At 31.0% G+C, this 20,722-nt stretch overlaps 1 long non-coding RNA gene across 2 annotated transcripts; it reads left to right on the forward strand.

Annotated features, from left to right (window-relative positions):
- The first annotated feature begins 17,912 nt into the window (after positions 1–17,912).
- LOC141480930 (uncharacterized) lies at positions 17,913–20,312 on the forward strand. Of its 2 annotated transcripts, XR_012464639.1 has the most exons (5): positions 17,913–18,236; positions 18,448–18,481; positions 18,585–18,679; positions 19,417–19,578; positions 19,962–20,312. It is a non-coding gene; the product is annotated as an uncharacterized lncRNA (long non-coding RNA). The 2 variants fall into 2 exon arrangements; XR_012464638.1 differs by having other exon boundaries at positions 17,913–18,481.
- The last annotated feature ends 410 nt before the right edge of the window (positions 20,313–20,722 follow it).

Here is a 20,722-nt window from a genome sequence, read left to right on the forward strand (position 1 = left end):
ACTTCACCGTCAATGAAATATATCTACACCAAAAGTATTAACGGAATACAAAGAGAAAAACTTTTAAACGGTTCACATTGACTATTCTCAAATAACTCATTTATTATTTTTCATATAATTTTTCGTCTACCTAACTTCAACTTTCATTCAAACTCTTTTTTTCTCAATCAAGCTTTCGTAGATAAACTTGATTGGGGAAAAATATTTGTTTCTTGGAGCCTAGAAAGTTCACATAAAATGTCCACATTGTGTTCTGTCTGCATGTAAATACTTGATTTTTTCCCGTTATACACTTCGTTTCTTTTATATTTGAGTTTGCCGTTTTATGTCTTCTCACAAGTGCTTCTTCTGCTCTTTCGTTTATATATTTTGATTGTTTATTGTTTTTATATTGATGCATTTTTTTCCGTCCCTTTCACTTTAGATTTTTACTTTCTTACACACACAACCTCTGTAATCCTCAAGTCAAATATTGTGCAGAGGAAATTGTATTAAACTAATATATCAGAATACTCTACAAAATCGAACTAACCAAACAAGAACAATGACGACTTCGTGAACTGCCTTTATGAGATACAATATTTGTAAAATAATTAACGAAAAGAAGCCGGCAATTCGGAATAAATAGAAGCCAAGATTGATCATAGAATGAAACACTGGTTCAAAATAAAGTTCAAAGAAGTTGCCTACATATTGTACAATGACGCATTCAGCCAGGTCAGGGTGGAGAAGTGTGGAACATAGGGGAAAAAACAGACGGTTTAATATAATTTTTCATTATCACATTTCTATTCTCCATTTTGTAAATATTTTTTCATTCATTATTGATATTTATTTCTGCAAATTATTTCTATCCATATTATTGAATAATTTCCACTTACAGGTTACAATGATTTGAATGGGATGAAATAACCCGATATTTAATTAAAAATTCATGATGAACATATTTAATGAGAAACATTTTTGGGAGATTTTTACTGAATAATATATCGACTAATATACGCCTGAAGAAGCATTCGCTTAGTGAATTTTGCAGACTAGTTTGTGAAAATATATTAAAGTTATTGAAATAGACAGTGATTTTTCTCCCCACTGATTACCTTTCATATTTGATTTTTACTGTCAATTTCTGGATATGAATTTTGTTTTTCCCTCTTTTCCTATCTTGTTAACTTCTTCGCGTAGCTTTCAAAACCAACTATTTTGAAAAAATGGGCGTGCCAAACTAGCATTCAACCTCTAAAGGAAGATATCTCTAGCCATTATACTTTTTTCTATATCAAGCCTGAGATAATTACTTAGTCGAAAAACACCTGGTAAAAAACAAGAAAGTAGGTCCTAAAATAGAACAGTGTACAACAGCTGAAGTGCAATATCTCGGACACGAATCAATAAATTTTTCCCTAAGTGGGATTTTATCAATTCTGTAAATACCTTATTCAGTGTGGCCCAAACTGATAACAGTTGATAACCCAAACAAGTCTCAGTTAAATGATTTTGAGCGTTCAAACAAACAAAGAGTTAACAAACTGTTTGTGAAAAGATACCACTCTAGGAACATCCACATCATACAAAACATATATCTATACATGTTTTAGAATTGAATTCCGTGTACTTCAATGTTTATATGAAGCTAGTTGTTTCAAGAGAACTTCTTCTTCTTACTTCTTTTCATGATCACCACATTTTTGTAGAGAGCTCATTTTGAAATTAATTGCTCTCTTCTTTTCTTTGAAATATTTCCACTTTTTTGTATCAAGAAGTAGTAGTAGAAAGCCAAAAACTTTTTTCCCAAAAATTATTCTATTCCAATAATACAATCCTTCACCCAATCTTATGAAATGCTTGCGAATCTAAGAATTCTAAAAATTTGCTGGATGACCAAATAGAATTCCCTCTTATTAAATATGTTTTCTGAGGTGGAAATGGTTTATATGTAATTTTATTGTATTACATGTCCATACAGGCGAAATTCTCGGTCATTAAGTAGGTAGGTCATATAATTTAAATTATTAATTTGTGTAAAATACTAAATAGGTAGAATTTGGTTAGTATGAACACGCCTGTGGAATTTATTGTATAGCGAAACACTTGTTGTGTTGTAAAGTTTCCAGTAAAAATATCACAATTAAGTGTTACTTGAATACGATTTAATATTAATTTGACATAGTTCCAAAGTATAGACAAGACCTTGAAGTTATATAGTTTCTGAATATGTTTTTTTTTTCATGAAAACGTCAGATTTTTCACACCTATAACTAAACAACGTGTTTTCGTCGAAAAAAGATGGTAATGTACATATGAATAATTTTTCAACTGTTCCGCTTTTTATATCTGAACTCAGTCATACTTTCCCAGCAATGTTTATGCAATAATTCACCGGGCAACGTTTATGTCTTTCTTACGAGACTGTATCGCCACACACTTTCGAAACATTCCACGATGCTGAAAAACAGCTTCAAGTGTTTCTTTACTAAACAGACTTTTATCATTATAGAGTGTCGAGTGCTTTTATCTTGCTTGGTCTGAATAAGTACCTACTTGAAATAACCGAAGAATTCTCGAATGTATCAGAAAAGTTCATCTTGAGGTGACATAGTTTCAGTTTTCAAATTTCTGTTTCAAAAATATAGAATATAGAAGAATATAGAAGTCAAATTGTGTATGAATTGCATAATTATTCCATATGAATTTGAAGGGTGAACACCATGAATTTTTTCGATGACAGAAAATATAATATCTAAATTGAAAGGGTTTATTTTCAGGAGAGATTATTTCTTCGGAAGGAAGGTTTTGGCTTTTTACTTCTCCGTCTTGATGAAAAAAATGTGGGAATCTCTCAAACAAATGAAGAAAGCAATCAATTTAGAAAAATTCAATACAATGATATGTAGATCATGCAAAGACGTAACTTTCAGACACAAACTAAAAAAAAGGCTCTCGAAACAGCTATTTTCATATAAAAGGTGAATTAAACGGAAGAAAAATACTTTTTGAAACGAATGAACGGTGACTCGTGCGAAAAATTCGTAATGGAATCGATCATATATCATTCACAGGATTCCTACAAAATATAATTAATAAAAGAAGTAAAATTTCACGTACTGGAACACTGTCATCCTCACTGGTAGCCACATTCATTGCATCAAGATGGAAGGCATCACCTTCCTTTCCAGAAAAATGTAATATTAATTTCGTTGTAAATTTATGTATGAGAAATCAATAGATATTTTCAACACCTTGAGAGAGGTTAAATTAAATTAAAATTCATTCAGTTATTTCAGAAATACAACAAACTCCAACACACTTTATTATAAAATATTTTCTAGACTCTCAGCAAGTAGCTCTAAACAGTTTTGTGAAAATGGTAGGAGTTCAAAACGTAATACGTTTATTGTTGCCACAATTAACAAATTTGTTCTAAGAAACAAAAAATTCCATCGTTATAGCAAAGCAACACCTTACTGATAGTTTTGGAAGTTGCATAAACATTGCTTTTACCTAATAACTAATGTCGCCTGCAGAAAACTGAAGAAGATAGGTCGAGTGACCTCGCAGCCAACCTCTCAAGACACAAGGAGGCCCTAGACGGTCAATTATTTTTATCAAAAGCTTGAGTCAATTGATCGACTCAAGCGTGATTGACCGTGTAGGAACCTGTTTGACGCTTGAAGCGAAGCTTGATGGTGATTGATAGAAATTTTGAATGACTCAAGCGGTTGAAGGAGGGGGTTGACCATCTAGGGCAACCTTTGTCAAGCATTGCGTCAGTCATTAGGTAGAAACCATGGCGTCCACTACGGAAAGCGAGCTTCCCGAAATCTCTGGGCGGGAATTCTTTAACCTGTTGATTGAATTATATCGCGATTGTCGGAATTATGGAAAGTGGAGAGCAGAGACTATTACAACAGAAACAAAAAAACTGTATCATTACCATGTACCACTACTAAGACCACCATTGTTTTTTTCTGTTGTTTTTCTCGCTTGAGGGCAACCAATGTAAGGGACAGGAAGGCCAAATCCGTGTTCGAAACCATTGCTCATCAAAATGAACCACCAGCGAACAAAAAACAAACAAGTGTGCACTAGTCCCATTTCTGGTGAGAAGAAGGTTTTGATCAAAAGATTGAAGGGCTGATTGCAGTTGATTGAAGCGCGCGTCAATCGATTCACTCAATCGTTTGATTCGATTCGATTTCACATTGAAAAAAATGGTTTGTTGCATTTCTTGCGCTCATTTACACTTTTGATAATTATAATCAATTGAAGGGGTTATTTTTTAGGAGATATTGGTTTTGTGTAGCTTTCTTATGAATGATATAAATGATTGAATTTTTGGATAGAAACTGAATGGGAAAGAGTAATATAAAAAGTAATAAATAAAGCATCAAAAGTTGCTTCGATGTGTTCAGTTTTCTGGTTCGGAATAGTGTTCCAAGCTTTTGAGAATTAGCCATTGCAATTCCAGCGACATTATTGTGCCATATTGATGACCATTTTAACCCCAGCCAACTTATCAAAGCAGAAAGTGGAATTATCCGACATGACCTTATCAAATCCGGTTCGTAGGCATGATCTACACATCTTTGTGAAGAGTTTATTTTGAAATCAATTATTTTTTTCTTTCCTTCGGAAGTTTTCTATAATTTTTTGTATAATAATTGAAAAGTGGAGGCCGAAACGCTTTTTTCTCAATAATAAAATCTTCTCAGTCGACGCTGAAGGAACTGTTTTATCCATATGAAGGAACAGAGTAATTACATAACCCCGAGTGTAAAGCACACATTGTTTGCAAAAAATGATAATTGTTCAGTCCACGAAGATATCACAGCTCAATTTCAAAAAATACATTTCAATATAGAAAATTTTATTATAAAGTTTTGACATTCAGAAAAAATTATCAAAAAATAATATGACGAAGGTTTATTCTCAATACAAGATGTTTTCGAATTCAAAATATTGCCAGTGCAACATCATGGACATATTGTTATCACTAACACTGATACCTGGTAGGTATATTTCGCGAAAAAGTTTAATAATGTACTAGATTTTCTCAGAGACTCTCTCATTCTGTCTCATTTCTATTACACAAAAAATCATATAGCAAAGGAAATCTCTAAGTATGAGAATATGTGGGTTTGGGAACAATATACAAACTATTGAGTATCGAAGGATTACTACCTTTCGTATTCCTTGGTATTCTCATGAAAGTCGTCATTAACGAGTATCTAGAGACTTAAAAAAAAATGTGAACGGCAATTTAATTCCTTATTCAAACTGCATACTTAGTCAGACAACTGCATTTACGATAGGTGCATTTCTGAATTGTGCATACAAATCACTTGTTTAAATTAGTAATAAAAAGTAAAGATGTAACATAATTAACCTCGAAATGATAACTAAGTATACGACTAAGATCAGGTTTTAAGTGAAATGCGAATACATACAATATAGTGATATAAACTGTAATGCATATAAAACTGAAAACTTGAGATGGGAGATACTAAAGAATCAACTTTATGGGGAAGTTTCTTTCAATAGATTCACGTTTTGTACTAGTCGTTTTCACTGTAAACACTTCAGTGGTGTTGGAGAAATTCGTAGAAGCTGTTAATTGCAATTGTATTCATAGGTGTTACATTCCACATGCTCAGCCAAGCTCAAAGTAATCCAATAATACAGAAATAATTTTTCTCCATATAAGACTTGCGTATCATTAAATAATAATTAGTGTTGTAAACATATTACAAAATCTGTGTCATCGTCTACAAACCTACAAATCTCACGAATAGCTTGACAATCACAGCATATCCAATGGAATATCTATAAATATAAATATTTTTAATTGGCACTTCAAATAAAATATTTCTTTGTAGAGCTTTGAGATTTTACTTCAAAGATTGTGTTTTCAATAAAATACAGCAGGTGACTGTATAGTTATTCTTTGATATCTGGAACATTCCCAGATATTAGGAAATTAGCTAAAGTATGACCTGTATACAAAAGTGGTGAAAAATCATATATAGAGAATTACAGACCCATATCTATTTTATATATGTTTTCAAAAATGTTTGAGATTATTTCATATAATCGCATATATGCTTCTGTTCAACGGCAACTATCTCAACATCAACACGGATTTGTTACTAAGCGTTCTACTGTTACAAATCTAGTCATTATTACTCAATTTATTTCCGAGGCATTAGATAACAATGGCCAAGTTGATGTTATATACACGGATTTCTCTAAACAATTTGATAAAATTGATCATGGTATCTTGCTCAATAAACTGATGAGTTTTGGTTTTTCGAATACTGCATGTCAGCTGATGCAATCCTATCTGACATGTAAAAAACAATTCGTCTCCTATAACGGTTATAAATCTAGAACATATATAGCTTCTTCTGGTGTGCCTCAGGGCTCCAACCTAGGTCCTCTTTTGTTTTTATTATTTATTAATGACTTATGTGAAAGTTTAGCTTGTGAGCGGTTATGCTTCGCGGATGACTTGAAATTATTTTCTATAATTAAGGAAGTAGGTGATTGTTTAAATCTTCAATCTCAATGAGAATTTCATGTTGCTTGGTGTAGCAATAATAAATTGAAATGTAAAGTAACGAGTTATAGTCGAAAAAAGAGGTTTATACATTCTCGTATGTAATACAGGATTCAGATCTGCTGAGATGTAATGATATCAAAGATCTAGGAGTAGTATTCGATCATAAACTAACATGTGGCAGACATATTTCCCAAATAGTTTCAGAATCTCACAGAGCTTTTGATTTCATTCTTAGAAATTTCAGAAACTTTCATAATATTAAAGCCATGAAGCTGTTGCATTTCATCTACGTACGTTCGAAGATATAATATGCAAGTATCATCTGGAGTCCATTTTGTGAGATTCATAACATAGCCATTGAAAAAGTTTAAAGAATGTTTTGTAAATTTCTAATTTTCAGAATAGATGGTTTTAGAACCAGGGTAAGCCCTGAGAGAGGTATCAGTAATGATGTCATATATGAACGTTTGGAACTTTTTAGTTTAGAGCATCGCAGAAAATGTGCGTCGCTCATATTTTTATTCAAGTTAGTGAATGAGAGAGTTGACTGTCCTAAAATCCTTGAACGAATTAACTTCAATGTACCACAGCCAGCTTCACGATATCAATCCATTTTTAGACCTCTCAGAGCAAGAACTAACATTATGCTCAACAAATTTCAATATCATTTGTGCCCATGGTGATTTATTCTTCACTAACCTTCATAACATTATTAGAATTGCTAACATGTACTTGAAGTAAGTATTTAGAATTAGTTTTTCTTTTTTGTTCATTTTATTTTTCGTTTATGGTTAAGTATTGTGAATAAAATTATATATTGTCCTGTAAATGGGTAGCTGTTGGACAATGAAGCTTTTATTATCATTATTATTGAAAGCAATTTTTATGTGGAGGACTCAATAATTTTTACTGTTTTTTTATATGTCAAAAGATTTCGAACCATTAGTACTTTGAGACAAAAGTTTTAGTGAATTTCAGGTTTTGAAAACGGAAAAAGATTGTTTTCCCAAACGTCGACCATCAAAGAAAGCTAAGTTATAAATATTTTTCCAATTTGTAGGCAAAATGTATGAATACAAGTTACTGAATAATTGGACTCTTCAGTGGTTGATTTAGCTTTGTTTTTGGAAGGTTATATACCTAAAATAACTGCAAAATGACTATATATATATTTAGGAAGAGATTTTCAATAGCTTTTTGGACGAAATAAATCTACTTGAAGTTCATATCTTTATATATTGTCTATATTTTTAATGATATTATTATGATTTTAGAAAGCTTTTGTTTGTTCACTTCTTGATCTGGTGAATTTGGAAGAATCTTTTAACAGTTATCACTGTACGATCAACTTGACGCAACGCAGTTAGCTGTTACGCGTCGCGTCTACTGTATGACGACAGGGAACGATGCATGGGGGTAAAGGGGCGGTCTAAGCTATGAAGTGCCTTCGCGGTTGTGTTAGTTTTGCGAATTTCTTCATAGGTAAGATAATTTGATTCTCGAAGCTATTCATTACTTAGTGCAATTGGCATATTTTATTAGTTACTGTATTTTGAGAGTAAAAATATAAATTACTTGCTGTTGTCCGCTCTTATATTAAGGTACAGCCGAAGACACTAAACCTGGAAACTTGAAATATGCAGGTAGGTTTTTTGTATATCGTAAATAAGCATCAAGAAAGGAAATCAGAAATTTCCATCCCCAAGAGGATAAATATGAGTTCAAAGATCGTACGTCATAGTCGTGATTGAATTCTTGTCACTCTGCCATAAGATGTGGAATCTGTGTTCACATTCAAGAAACTATTCAAATATTCTTTTATTGCTTGGTGAAAGGCCAATCATTGGCCAATATAAAGTTTCAAGCAAGAATCTGAAGTCAACTCATATACTTCTGCTTTTTCCGGCAATGAAGTTTTGTCTTATCGTTTTCAATGAATTTACTCAAATTATTATTTGTTCTGCAAGCAACGTCCAAGTATTTCTTTTGGTGTGTATCAAAGATGTCAAAATTTTATGACACTCATTATCATTTATCGAAGTGAAATAGACCTGGTGAAAGGCTTTTTTCTGTTCAAATACTATAAAAAAAATGAAACTCTTCATTTTTAATGAACCACGATGCAAAATTAGCTAGTTTGTTGAGAAAGGAAGTAAAAAACTTCCCTTATATTAATAGTTCAGAGTCCCTAGGGACGATAATTATATACAACGATCTCCCATTTCATTTTATTTCATATTTTATTGATATTATTACGTGTATATTATGTTGCGACATGTATAAATGGCGTATATATGTGTATATGTATAGTATTTTGTATATAACCTTATGTTCTCTCGCAACAAGTGCCATGCACTCATCGAACTATGTATTTGCTCATTTGATCAATTATGGACAAAAATTATTCTGTATTTGTATATTGTACAAATAAAGCAAATTAATGATTGATTGTCTATCCCATAGAGTCTCCATGAGAAGAGATTTCTATGCTTATTTATACTCAGGCTTAAGTCCAACAAAGCATTCGTCATTCAGCCTAGTACCAGCCCAGGTTACGTCGAAACAGTGCTGTCTGTTGTTGGATCACGAACATTTCAGTTTATTTTTTTCCATCACTTTCGTTAACGTTTTAGTGAGTCATTTCTTACAAAATGATGTGATTCTTTTGACACTAATATCATAAATAGCCCCTGTAATTGTCTGTGCTCGATGTACAAATTCCCAGCGCTACAACCACTGCCGATAATAAAACCACTTGAAAAACCATCCTGCAGCTACACATACACATAACATCTATATTTTAATGTAATCCAGCTCGAGATCGGTCTCGTAACGGTGTTATTGCCCCGCCATAACGAGACTCGCGAAATGCATGCAAAATGTATTTTTATTGAGGCAAATCAGTTTGCCGTTAAGAACGTTGCTAATATCAGCCAGAACGGCCGTAGCCTTGGCGCGCAGAAGATTCGTGGGTTTATTCTGACGCAAATAGCATAAAGTTAGTAGACACTAATGCTAATTTACAACGATTGCATCGAGACACGAATGGCGGAGTCAGAATGGCCGCTCGGTTTTATTGTGTAAAATACAAGGTTTTAATTTGGAATTTGAATAAAATGTCCGTATTTTGTTGCTTTCCTTGCAGGATTCCGCTGGCAGCTTATTATGGAGTTTGCGAAATAAGAACAAAACTCGCATGCACCAAATCCGATTATACGGTTACTTTGGGAGACAAAAGTCTCATAAAAACTGAAATCTTATATACGCGCAGAATATACCAGAAATATACCTTGTTACTAAGTGGCTCAACTGAACAGTACCTTCAAATCACAAGCATGCAGGAGGACCAAATCTACATTTTTTGCTGTCACTTTTGATTAGCACAATAGCACACATATTAAGGGTGTGCTTTTTTACATGGAATTGAATATAAAAAAGATACCACAGTATTTTCATCAAGATATATCAAATGCGGGACATCTCAACCTCCAATATTTCAGACATTCTTCTGGTTCACATGTCTCGTAATTTTTGATAACAACAAAAAAGTGTTTCTTGGTTGATTTTTTAAATATTATGATCTTCCATACTCTGAAAAACATTAAGACTCAAAAAATCTCTACAAAAGTAGTAGGTAGTAGACTATTGAGTCTAGCCCCTGTCCGAGTCACTATTCGGACCTTGCACAGGGCCACTATTCGGTCCCTCAGGGCCACAATTTTTATATTGTATCGACTGGGTTGGTTGGTTAGTTTAATGAATAAGTTTGAGAATGTCCTTATAAGACCAAACTGTAGTAACGTTAGTTAAAAATAAAAGTGGTAAAAAACATAGAAAGTTTGAATTCTCTTTTCTTCATTATGATTTCCTACCACGTGGTAACTAACGGCTACATCCATCAATTCATTGAGAGAAATAATATATTCAATTGATTCTCTCGAACTCATTGAGGAGGCAGTTGTTGAGGTAGAGAAGGCAACTCTCCTCTAATGGTATAAAATTTGAATTCCAATAATGTCTGTTTAGAATACTAATGGGAAAAAAATCCAGAATAATACTAATTTAAGATTCATTTAGACTACTCATTTCTTGTGTTCATAGTAATTTTATACTGATATGAAAATGATGTTGAAAAACTTGTGAAATTCTTGAATGGAACAACCAAGAACCAACGTTTCATTTTTTAATTTATTAGGATAAAACAAAAAAAAAATGGCACAGGAGTTTTATTGAAATTTTATGCTAAATTCCAGGCAAAAAATCCGAGATGGATGAATATGATAACTTTTATTCTATCCCGTTTGTTGAAAATATTCATGGAATCAATGAATATATATTTTTTAATTACTAATGAAAATATTCTTGACGAATAAAACGAAATTTATTCAAAATTATTCATTTGACAACAATAAACTACTCACATGTCAGATCCAAAACGCGATCTCATTAAACTATCACAGATTATTCACAAAATTTCAGACCGCAAGATACTGTCCTCAGATATGTCGAGGAAACACTAAAATGGCTCTCCCAACTAAATCATATAAAACCGCACCAGTAAACTTTCTAATTTTTTTGCATCTAAAATGTGAAATCTTTCCAGGGAATTGTAAAATTCTTCTATGCATTTAAATGTCTTATTTGCTTATGCAACACCAGTTGGAGCGGCAACAAAAAATCTGAATAATTTTCTCTTCAGACAATAGCTTGGAAGGGTCGTCTTCTGCAGAAAGGACATAAAAGGGGTTAAAAAAAATTGGGTCAAAGCGTCAATAGACATTCGGCTGCAGGTACATGAAAGGGGTTCGGTTTTACGGTTTCACAACATTATTTTATCATTCTTATTCCTTGCCTGATTTTTCCCTAGAATTGCAGATTGGAGAATGAGATGGTTCAGTACGAAACTAAATTCAAACATCGTACTATTTGCAGCAATGTTTTGAATTAAGAAAATAATCAATGTCAGAGAAAGCTAATTGGGAAGTTTTTTGACTTTCTTCTGAATAGCAATCTTGATAAATGATGGCGATTTCCACTATGACAAATAGATCTTAGAATTTTCATCAAACTTTTCTTAAATAATGAAATTGGATGCTCAAAAACGCTTAAAATGTTAGCAGTGAATATACTTAGTGTGAGAAAAATGTTCACAAGTGGTACAAGTGTCAACAAACGGTGAAAATGTTGAGAAATTAAATGAAATTTTTGTAAAAGACTACCTAGATGAGGTAACGAAAAATAAAATGTCAGTTTTCGTTACCTCATCTAAGTAGTCTTTTACATAATCTCAAAAAATTTTTTTGGCAATTTGAACATGTAAAATTAGCTTTCAGAAATCTGAAGACTTTTTTCCAATTTAAAAAACAAAGAAGATATCATTAACTCATCCAGTGTGGTGTATTCCATCCCTTGTTCCAGTTGTGAGAAGATTTATATTGGACAAAGGAGTAGAAAATCAAAAGACAGAATCAATTTACACAAGAGTGACATAAGATGCAATAAACCATCCTTCATCCTTTCTAAACACACCATCGACTTAGATCATGGCTTTGATAACAATTATTAATTCCATAAAGGAAACTCTTCACCTTCATTCTCTGTCATATATCATTATATAGTTCTGTGAGATCTCATTGGCACCACTGCAATGGTCAGAACAAGCAATTCTGTCAAACTTAATGTGTTTTGTCAATCATGTCCGACAACCTGTTGAGTTCATTTTCTAATACTTACTTACATATTATCTGTGCAATCATCTCATTTTATCATAAAAATAAAAAGTAATGTTAGGTAGGTATATGTTTTTAGCCAATTTTAATCCTAATATACAGATATGAGTATCCTCTTTGTTACTTTTTGCAAACTTCATTTTAACCTCACTTTCGTAAGTATGAACACGTTGTCCATATACCTTTGTTTATTCAATAATTGTTCATTCAATAATATATATATATATATATATATATATATATATATATATATATATATATATATATATATATATATATATATTCACTTCAACCCCTCTGCTCCGGGGTTGAAGTGACGACGCTGTAAATGGGAAAAAAACTGTCTGAGCAAGATTAGTTCCCAAAACCTCCATGTCAAGTTTTCGATAACCCACTCTGTATACTCAAGCTTGGCAAATATCCTAAACGAATTTATAAGTGAAAAATGAAATATTCGACATATTCTCGGATTGAATATAATGTGAATATATTCCGACACATCACAATCTGGAAAGAAGCTTCGCGAACTGAAGTGGAGATGCCTAGTTATATTATGACGCTATGCCAAGGTGTCATGCAAAAACTCTTCGCGACTATAATAAACTTTCTGTATTTTTACCTTAAATTTATCTGAATTGATTTTAATTGAAGGGGCAATTTGTTGTGAAAGGTAATTGTATCGAATAATACTGAGCTTTTGAAATGAAGCATTTCATATAGAGGAATTTTCATACCATACCATATTTTGTCCATTTATATTTGAGTTGGTGATATACTTATCTTCACATGTGCAGTAGTGAAACATTTCAGAATAAATATGGAGGGCACAATCAAGATACCCTTCTTTAAAGAGTAACTGTACAACCGTTTTTTAATTGAGTGGGAAAACTAAGTCTCGTCTGCCAACTAGATTGGAACTCTGCCTTTTGACAGACATTCTTTTCTATATATTTTTTATTGTCATGTCATGAAGTATTCATATAATTCGTTTTTCAAGACAATTATTATTAAATGTTGAATATATTGCCTACTTTTTGTATATGACCACTCCAACTAAGATTTTCATCAAGGACGTTCCTAAAAATACCTTGTCGGATAATTGGATATCATTCAATGTACAAGAATCACTACCAAAGTATTTTCAAAAATGAGTTGTTTTTATTGCTAATAACATATCAAACCGCCAAAAAGAGAAAGCAGTTAACAGGGCCAACTTTGATATGTTAACGATGAAGTTAAGGCAGCAGTAATGATATCGTAATATACTTAAACGTGTTTTGAAATGTTATACACTGTTAAAAATGTATGTAAAATCACAAATATATTACAAAACAAATGACTACTTAAATTACAAATCAAAGTGTTGCCAATACAATATTCAACACGATTTGAGTAATTTCCCAAAAAATATTTGGCATCCTACTAAACTGAGTCGTGATTTTACAATCATCATCAAATAACCTTAAACTTATTGTAATTTTACCAAACCGTAAGTCAGTTCCGAAAGAAAGTTTTTCGAATTTACAAATATTATTTGTGAATTGATTCACTTTATTTTTTTGTAAAATTATAAAAAAAAAGTTGGAAATGGAACTAAAATGAAGTCATAAAATTTTACAAAAACTTTTAGTATTTTTAAAATTTCCTTTGTAACTGGGCCAATAGTTTCCATTTTTCTCACACGTATTGTAATTATACTGAATCGTTATTAAATTTTTCATAAAAAGTTTTCGAAATGTACAAATATTATTTGTAAATTAAATCACTTAATTTTTTTGTAAATTAATAAAATATTTCTGTAACTGGAATAACTATGAAGTCATCAAAATTTTACAAATACTTTCACTATTTTAACAACTTTTGTTTGCAAATTATATAGTGCTTTGTAATATGGCCAATAATTTTCATTTTTCTGACACGTATTGTAATTATACTGAAGGGTTATTAAATGTTTCATAAAAAGTTTTCGAAATGTACAAATATCATTTGTAAATTGAATCACTTACATTTTTTGTATATTAATAAAATATTTTTGAAACTGGAATAACTATGAAGTCATCAAAATTTTACAAATACTTTCAGTAGTTTAACAACTTTTGTTTGCAAATAATATAGTGCTTTGTAATTTGACCAAAAATTTTCATTTTTATTACACTTATTGTAATTATACTGAACCGTTATTAAATTTTTCATAAAAATTTCTTGAAATTTACAAATATCATTTGTAAGTTTTCCACTGTAAGTTTTTGTGAATTGATAAAATATTTTTTTAACTAGAATTGCTATGAAGTCATTGAAATTTTACAAATACTTTCAGTATTTTAACAACTTTCGTTTGCTAATTATATAGTGCTTTATGATTTCACAAAAAAATTTCATTTTTCTCAAACACATTGTAATTACACTAAGTCATTAGTCAATTTTCCACAAAACGTTTTCTAAATTCACAAATTTTATTTGGTGAATTATTTACATTTACTTTGATTTTTTTGTAAAATTATGAAATATTTTTCAAACTGAGATTATACTATGAAGTAATTTGAATTTTACAAATATTTTTAGTCATTTTACAACTTTCTTGTGCAAATTTCGTATTGCTTTATAATTCGGCTAAAAATGTTTTATTTGTCCCACACGTATTGTATTTAGCAATTTTTATGAGAAGTTTTCAAAATGTACATCGTTTATGGTGTGATATACTTCAATTAAAATTATAAATAATTGTTAGAATGGAAAGTACTATGAAGTAACGAAAATTTCACTAATGTTTTCATTACAATTTTCAGATTGCAAAAAAGTATATATCATTTATTGGTCGCAATGCGATAATCAAAGTTGTGATAGAAATGTGAGTTAGTATATAGTTATATAACTGAGTGGTTAATCACTAATGATTTTTGGTGTCAATTGAATCATGTATACTCGTATGAATAGAGATTCGGTTATCACTCGAAACAAATGAATATTTATGAATTTTAGGGAATTTCCACTGATTCATGCGTTTATATATCAGAAAAAAATCATTGCGAATTTGATTGGCGACAATATTTGAATTTTGTTATCACTAACAATCATTTGAGGAAATGGATACGATGAATGGAAGTTTAGCCTTGAATGAAAATTTTGAATATGAATTTTCAATATCAATCATTGGTATATTGCGATAGCTTGGGGGTGTTGACTGTAGTCGCAAGTTCGAATCGTAATCACGGTTAATTTTTTTTGTATTGAAAATCATTCGATCCTAATTTCTATCATTGTTGATAAAGCAATTTTTGTTCCATCTATTGGATTGTAATCATTTTTTTTTAACTTTACTATCCTATCAATTCTAATTTTCTGATGAATAACTTTGTGGTGATGGAAATTAAATGCATTATCATTAGTGTATTGTTTTATGTAAACATATTTCAACACGTGTTAGGGATCACGCGTTAGGGCACTGCGTACGCTGTCATTATTTATTTCAAATTGCCTTAACTTTTTTGACAGTATACTTTTGGTTCTTTTATCGAAAAAACCTTATTCCCACACCCTTTCCAAGTGAAAAAGGTACACTTCCTCAACAACGCTAGAGGTTATCGTTTTCTAAATATTTACAATTTTCTATATCGATGGATATTACTTAGCTCCTAAGGCGCTTAGTGAAGTTGCTGAAAACATTACAAGAACTATGAGTATGTGGTGGATTTCGTCAAAATAAACAACTTTTTCCTATAAAATGTTTATAGAAAAATCATTTGTTTAGTTTTTGTCATAAGCTTTTTGCAATTCATCAAACTTTATAGGCAGTATACCCGGACAGACGTCTCCTAAACTGATCATTATTGAAATGCCTAATCAATCCAAACTGAAAAAAATTCAAATATAATTATTCAATTAGAAAGTGCTTCATTTCGGAGTTTGTGAAAATAAAAATTTAGAAAAGTCCTGTGTTATTAATTAGGCAAATAAACATATAAAAATTAAACGAAACAACTATTACAACAACTGTTCAAAGTGACGACCTCCAACAGCAATACAAGCTTCTCCTCTCCTCATCAAATAATTCCGTACCCGTTGGAAAATGCCGGGAGTGTTTCATAGTACCTAAGCTATGATGCTATATGCGATCCCTCAACATTTCCTTGTTTTCAATGGGACTGGCAAAAATTAGTAATTTGAGGTGTCCCCAAAAAAAATCGACGGCATTGAGATCCGTAGACCTCGGGGGCCAATACTGTATGCCTCCTCTTCCTATCAATCATTGGGGATATGCTAGGTCTCATACATTTCTTGCTATCACACTAAAATGAGCAGAGGCTCCATCATGCATAAACCAAGAGTGTATTCAGAGGCCAATGGGAACATCTTCCTTGAGCAGGGAAAGCTCGCATTCCAAAAAATGTAGGCAAGCATCTCCATTCAAAGGTGAGGTAAGAAAATAGGGCCCAATTTAATGATCTCCAAGTATGCCTACCCATACATTGAAAGAGAATCTGTTTTGGAAATGAATTTGCGTTATCGCATGTGGGTAATCCCCATTTCTTGAAAAATTAGCCTCACCTGTGAAGAGGATTTTCGATTAAATTTGGGGATGTTGTTCGATTTTTCTATAGAGCCATTGAGGAAATTCGATATGTGGTTGGAAATCACGTAACGTAAGTGCCTGAATACGCTCAATATGATAAGGATATATAATTGCTGTTCCTTTAAAATCCTGTAAACGGTCATGTGACTCACATTTGAAGTTTGACTAATTTTTTTTGTACTTGTCTTTGAATGTTCACTAATTTCTTCGAGAATCACCTCCCCCTATTCCATACATCTTGTTGTCTGTGGCCATCCTACCGCAAAATTTCTTTCAAGGCTTCCAGTTTCGGAAAATCGCCGAAAAAGATTCGCAAATAACCCTGCACAAGAAGTCACGCGCTGGAGATGCAAAAACCAAATCAGCCACTTCAGCATTCGTAAAGTCGGACATGGTACAAAAAAATCACTTTATAAACTTCGAAGTGTGAATTTATCAATGAATAGTTGAAAATGTGACAGCGAACGATAAACAAACGTTCATAGCCTCCTCGATTTGATTAACTCAAGATTATATATACTTTTTGTCTTGAAAGCGTCTCAAGAATACGTCACTTGAATATCATTTTAACGTACTTATGTTAAATAAATACTTATGTTATGATAAATAAATAAGTACCATTCTGATCATTCCTATATTGATTTCAATTCAAGAGCCACCAGTAGACAGCTGTTTCAGCCTATTGGGCATCGTCAGTACCGGGCAGGCGATTCTCGATAGAAGACAAAATGTGAAAAACCAAGAAAAGTACTTAATAGAAATAAGTGCGTAAACGCAAGTGAGACATAAGTGAAACTACCTAATGGTGTGACACCCATGGAATTATTTTCCAGCAGCTTGACTGCATTAACTTTTCTCGATTTCATATATAAATATAAATTTTCATGGAATTATTTTCCAGCAGCTTGACTGCATTAACCTTTTTAGATTTGATATATATATATATATTTATATATATATATATATATATATATATATATATATATATATATATATATATTTTAATAATTTCAATAACACATAATTTTAATATGTTCCTTATGAAATGTTTTTTTAAAATCATATCTAACCCTAATAATTGAATAATAATCAATAATCATTTCTATTATTATCATTATCAGTGTTATTATACTCAGGGTAATTATTCACTGAACACATATATCCTGAAAAAATCGTTGCAGGCCCCATTAATATTTCAAGTCGATTGGGTGTCAATACTGTTTTGTTTTGGCGGTTACGCGTCCAGCCCCGCTAGAAATTGTCTAGACACTTTTTTTTACATTTCAGGAGTAAGGAGTAGGTATGTATTATAACATATTCAGTGTCAAGTGTAACAGTGCCGAGAGAGGAAGGATCCAGACACATATAAGTCGAAGTTGTAAGCATTGCTTGAAGAATTACATTTATTTGATTTCTGTGAATTAAAACTGTCTCTTTTGTTTTCCCGTGAATAGTGCATGTGAATCTTTTGCTCAAGTAAGGAATCGATTATAGTCAATAGTAAAAATTTAAATCAATAAAATATAAAACTCTTCAAGATCTTTTAGAAATAAAGTCATTCCATGTAATTATTTAATAATATGTTTCAGATTGTTATGGTATCCATCAGTTTTCAATTTTAACGTAAGTTTACTAACTTAAGTTACAAATACTATAGTTTATGTTAACAAATTGATGAATTTATAGAAATGTGATTTTCTAAAAAGTTTTTTAATTTTTTCGGCAGGAGGAATTAACTGATGATGAGTTACTCGAGAAGGTGCCTGTTTCAATTCCCGTATTGATGGTGAGAGATGCGTAAGAATTCCATATTTCTATAAAGTTAGTTTCTTTTAACTATCGAGTAAGTTTTATCAAAATTAATGTATGTTTGAAGGTGTTTCACAATGTTTCATTGTGAATTTCATCAATTCGGACTTCCACTGTCTAATATGATATAAAATGATTTGATCCCTGAAAGAACAAATAAAAATGAAAATTAAAATAAATAGCTGAAAATAACAATTATATTGAGCAAAAAACCATGGAATGGAATTACAATGAAATAATATAAAAGCAACAATTGAAAATTGAACCATTAATATGGAATGAAAAATTCAAAAATTTCAAGCCAAGTTACTTCACGACGTTTCGAATGTCAGTATCCACAATCGATTTCGGCTAATGAGTCATCACCCAAAGACGATTGTTGATACTGACAGTCGAAACTTCGTAAAGTAAATTGGCTTGAAATCTTTTAATTTTTATTTTTTCAATTGTTCACTTTTCAATTTTTTGCTTAATTTTTATTTTATTGTAATCTGCTTTCAGGTTTTTTTTGCTTTTTATTTGTTCTTTCAGGGATTTCAAATGATTTTATATCATATTAGACAATGGAAGTATGAAGTAATGAAATTCAAAATTATTGTACTTGTTATTTCATAAAATTCACCTATTTTCAGAAATAATTTGTATATGAAAAAGTTGAATTCATTTGATTCAAAATAATAAATAACAATGATAATGTAACAATAATAGTCTGAAATATTTTATATATATTTATCAAATATTTTTTTTAGGAAAAGATTTACATGACAGTGGAAATGTATACATGTGGTATTTGAAATAAAAATACATGCTCCTTCATTTCTTGATGGAATGTTGGCTACATTCCTGTGCTATCACGTTTTTGGCTTCGCATATCCCCCATGAATTGGTGGAACAATTGAAGCAATTTAACGGTGAGTGTTAAAAACTGCTTTCTCTAGATTTTTGATAATTCCAATTTTCTCTTTTGTAAACAGCTTAAAAAAAGTTTGAAATCAGTTTTAATTTTCATTTTTGGATTAATTAAACTCTACATTTCAAATGCTCTTACTGTTGACAATTGATTTTAAAGATAATTCATTTTCGCTATCTGAATAATTGAAGTTTTCAATCTAAAGCGATTAATAATTTGTTTGTACATATTTCTTGCGAAAAAGCTTTATATGAGACTTTATAGATACTGCACTGATAAAAAACATCACTTGAATCATGTTAATTTTGTCTCAGGACAATTTATATTATTCAATTTTGTTTTCTCTTTTGCTTGCGATTGATTTGTAAATGACTTCGATTTTAGATTTTTTCTGGAAATTTGTCTTCCCAAACGTACAAAGCGGGACGGAAAAAGGAAAGCAACCAATATCCATCCTAAAGTCAGCAAGCTGATGAAGCAATCGAGTCATGTATTGCTGATGAATCGCATTAAATTATTATTTTAATATAATTATGTACTCTTTATGTTATACATACCTACATACTACATAATTATCATTCATTAATACGATGTGATTTCTATTTTGTATAATACTTGTTATAATCTTTAATTTTTTACTATGCTTATTATTACTATTCAACTGCATTACTCACTTATCTTAATTTTTACTTTTTACCTAATGTATATTACGTTGAGTTTGAATTATAATACAATATAATCAAGTATGAGTTTTATTTATATAATGTAGACTAAATATCCTACATTGAATGAAATTTCATTTGTTGATTTTAAAGTGATTTTATCCAATAAACTGTTTTTTTGATCAAGAAAATGATGAATTATTGTTTGGTATCTTGATAAGAAGCCTATAAATCGCACTTCTCATTCAACAACTAAATTATTTGCAATATTATATTGCTAAGTTAAAACTTTGGATATATCCACTATTAATAAACATCTCTAATTAAATTGTTCAAGATCTTCAATTAGAGCACTACTATAAGTTCTGCAGTACAATAATATGCTTCATTTGTAAATCAGTAAAGAATTAAAAAAAAAACTTATTTTAGAAAATCACAGTGTTCATATTTAGTGAATTCGCAATGCAGCATTTTAAAATTACA

This window comes from Leptinotarsa decemlineata, unplaced genomic scaffold, assembly GCF_025532065.1.
Source record: "Leptinotarsa decemlineata unplaced genomic scaffold, Ldec_3_MD MMD2_tig00000026_RagTag_RagTag, whole genome shotgun sequence".
NCBI classification, from domain to species: Eukaryota; Metazoa; Arthropoda; class Insecta; order Coleoptera; family Chrysomelidae; genus Leptinotarsa; species Leptinotarsa decemlineata.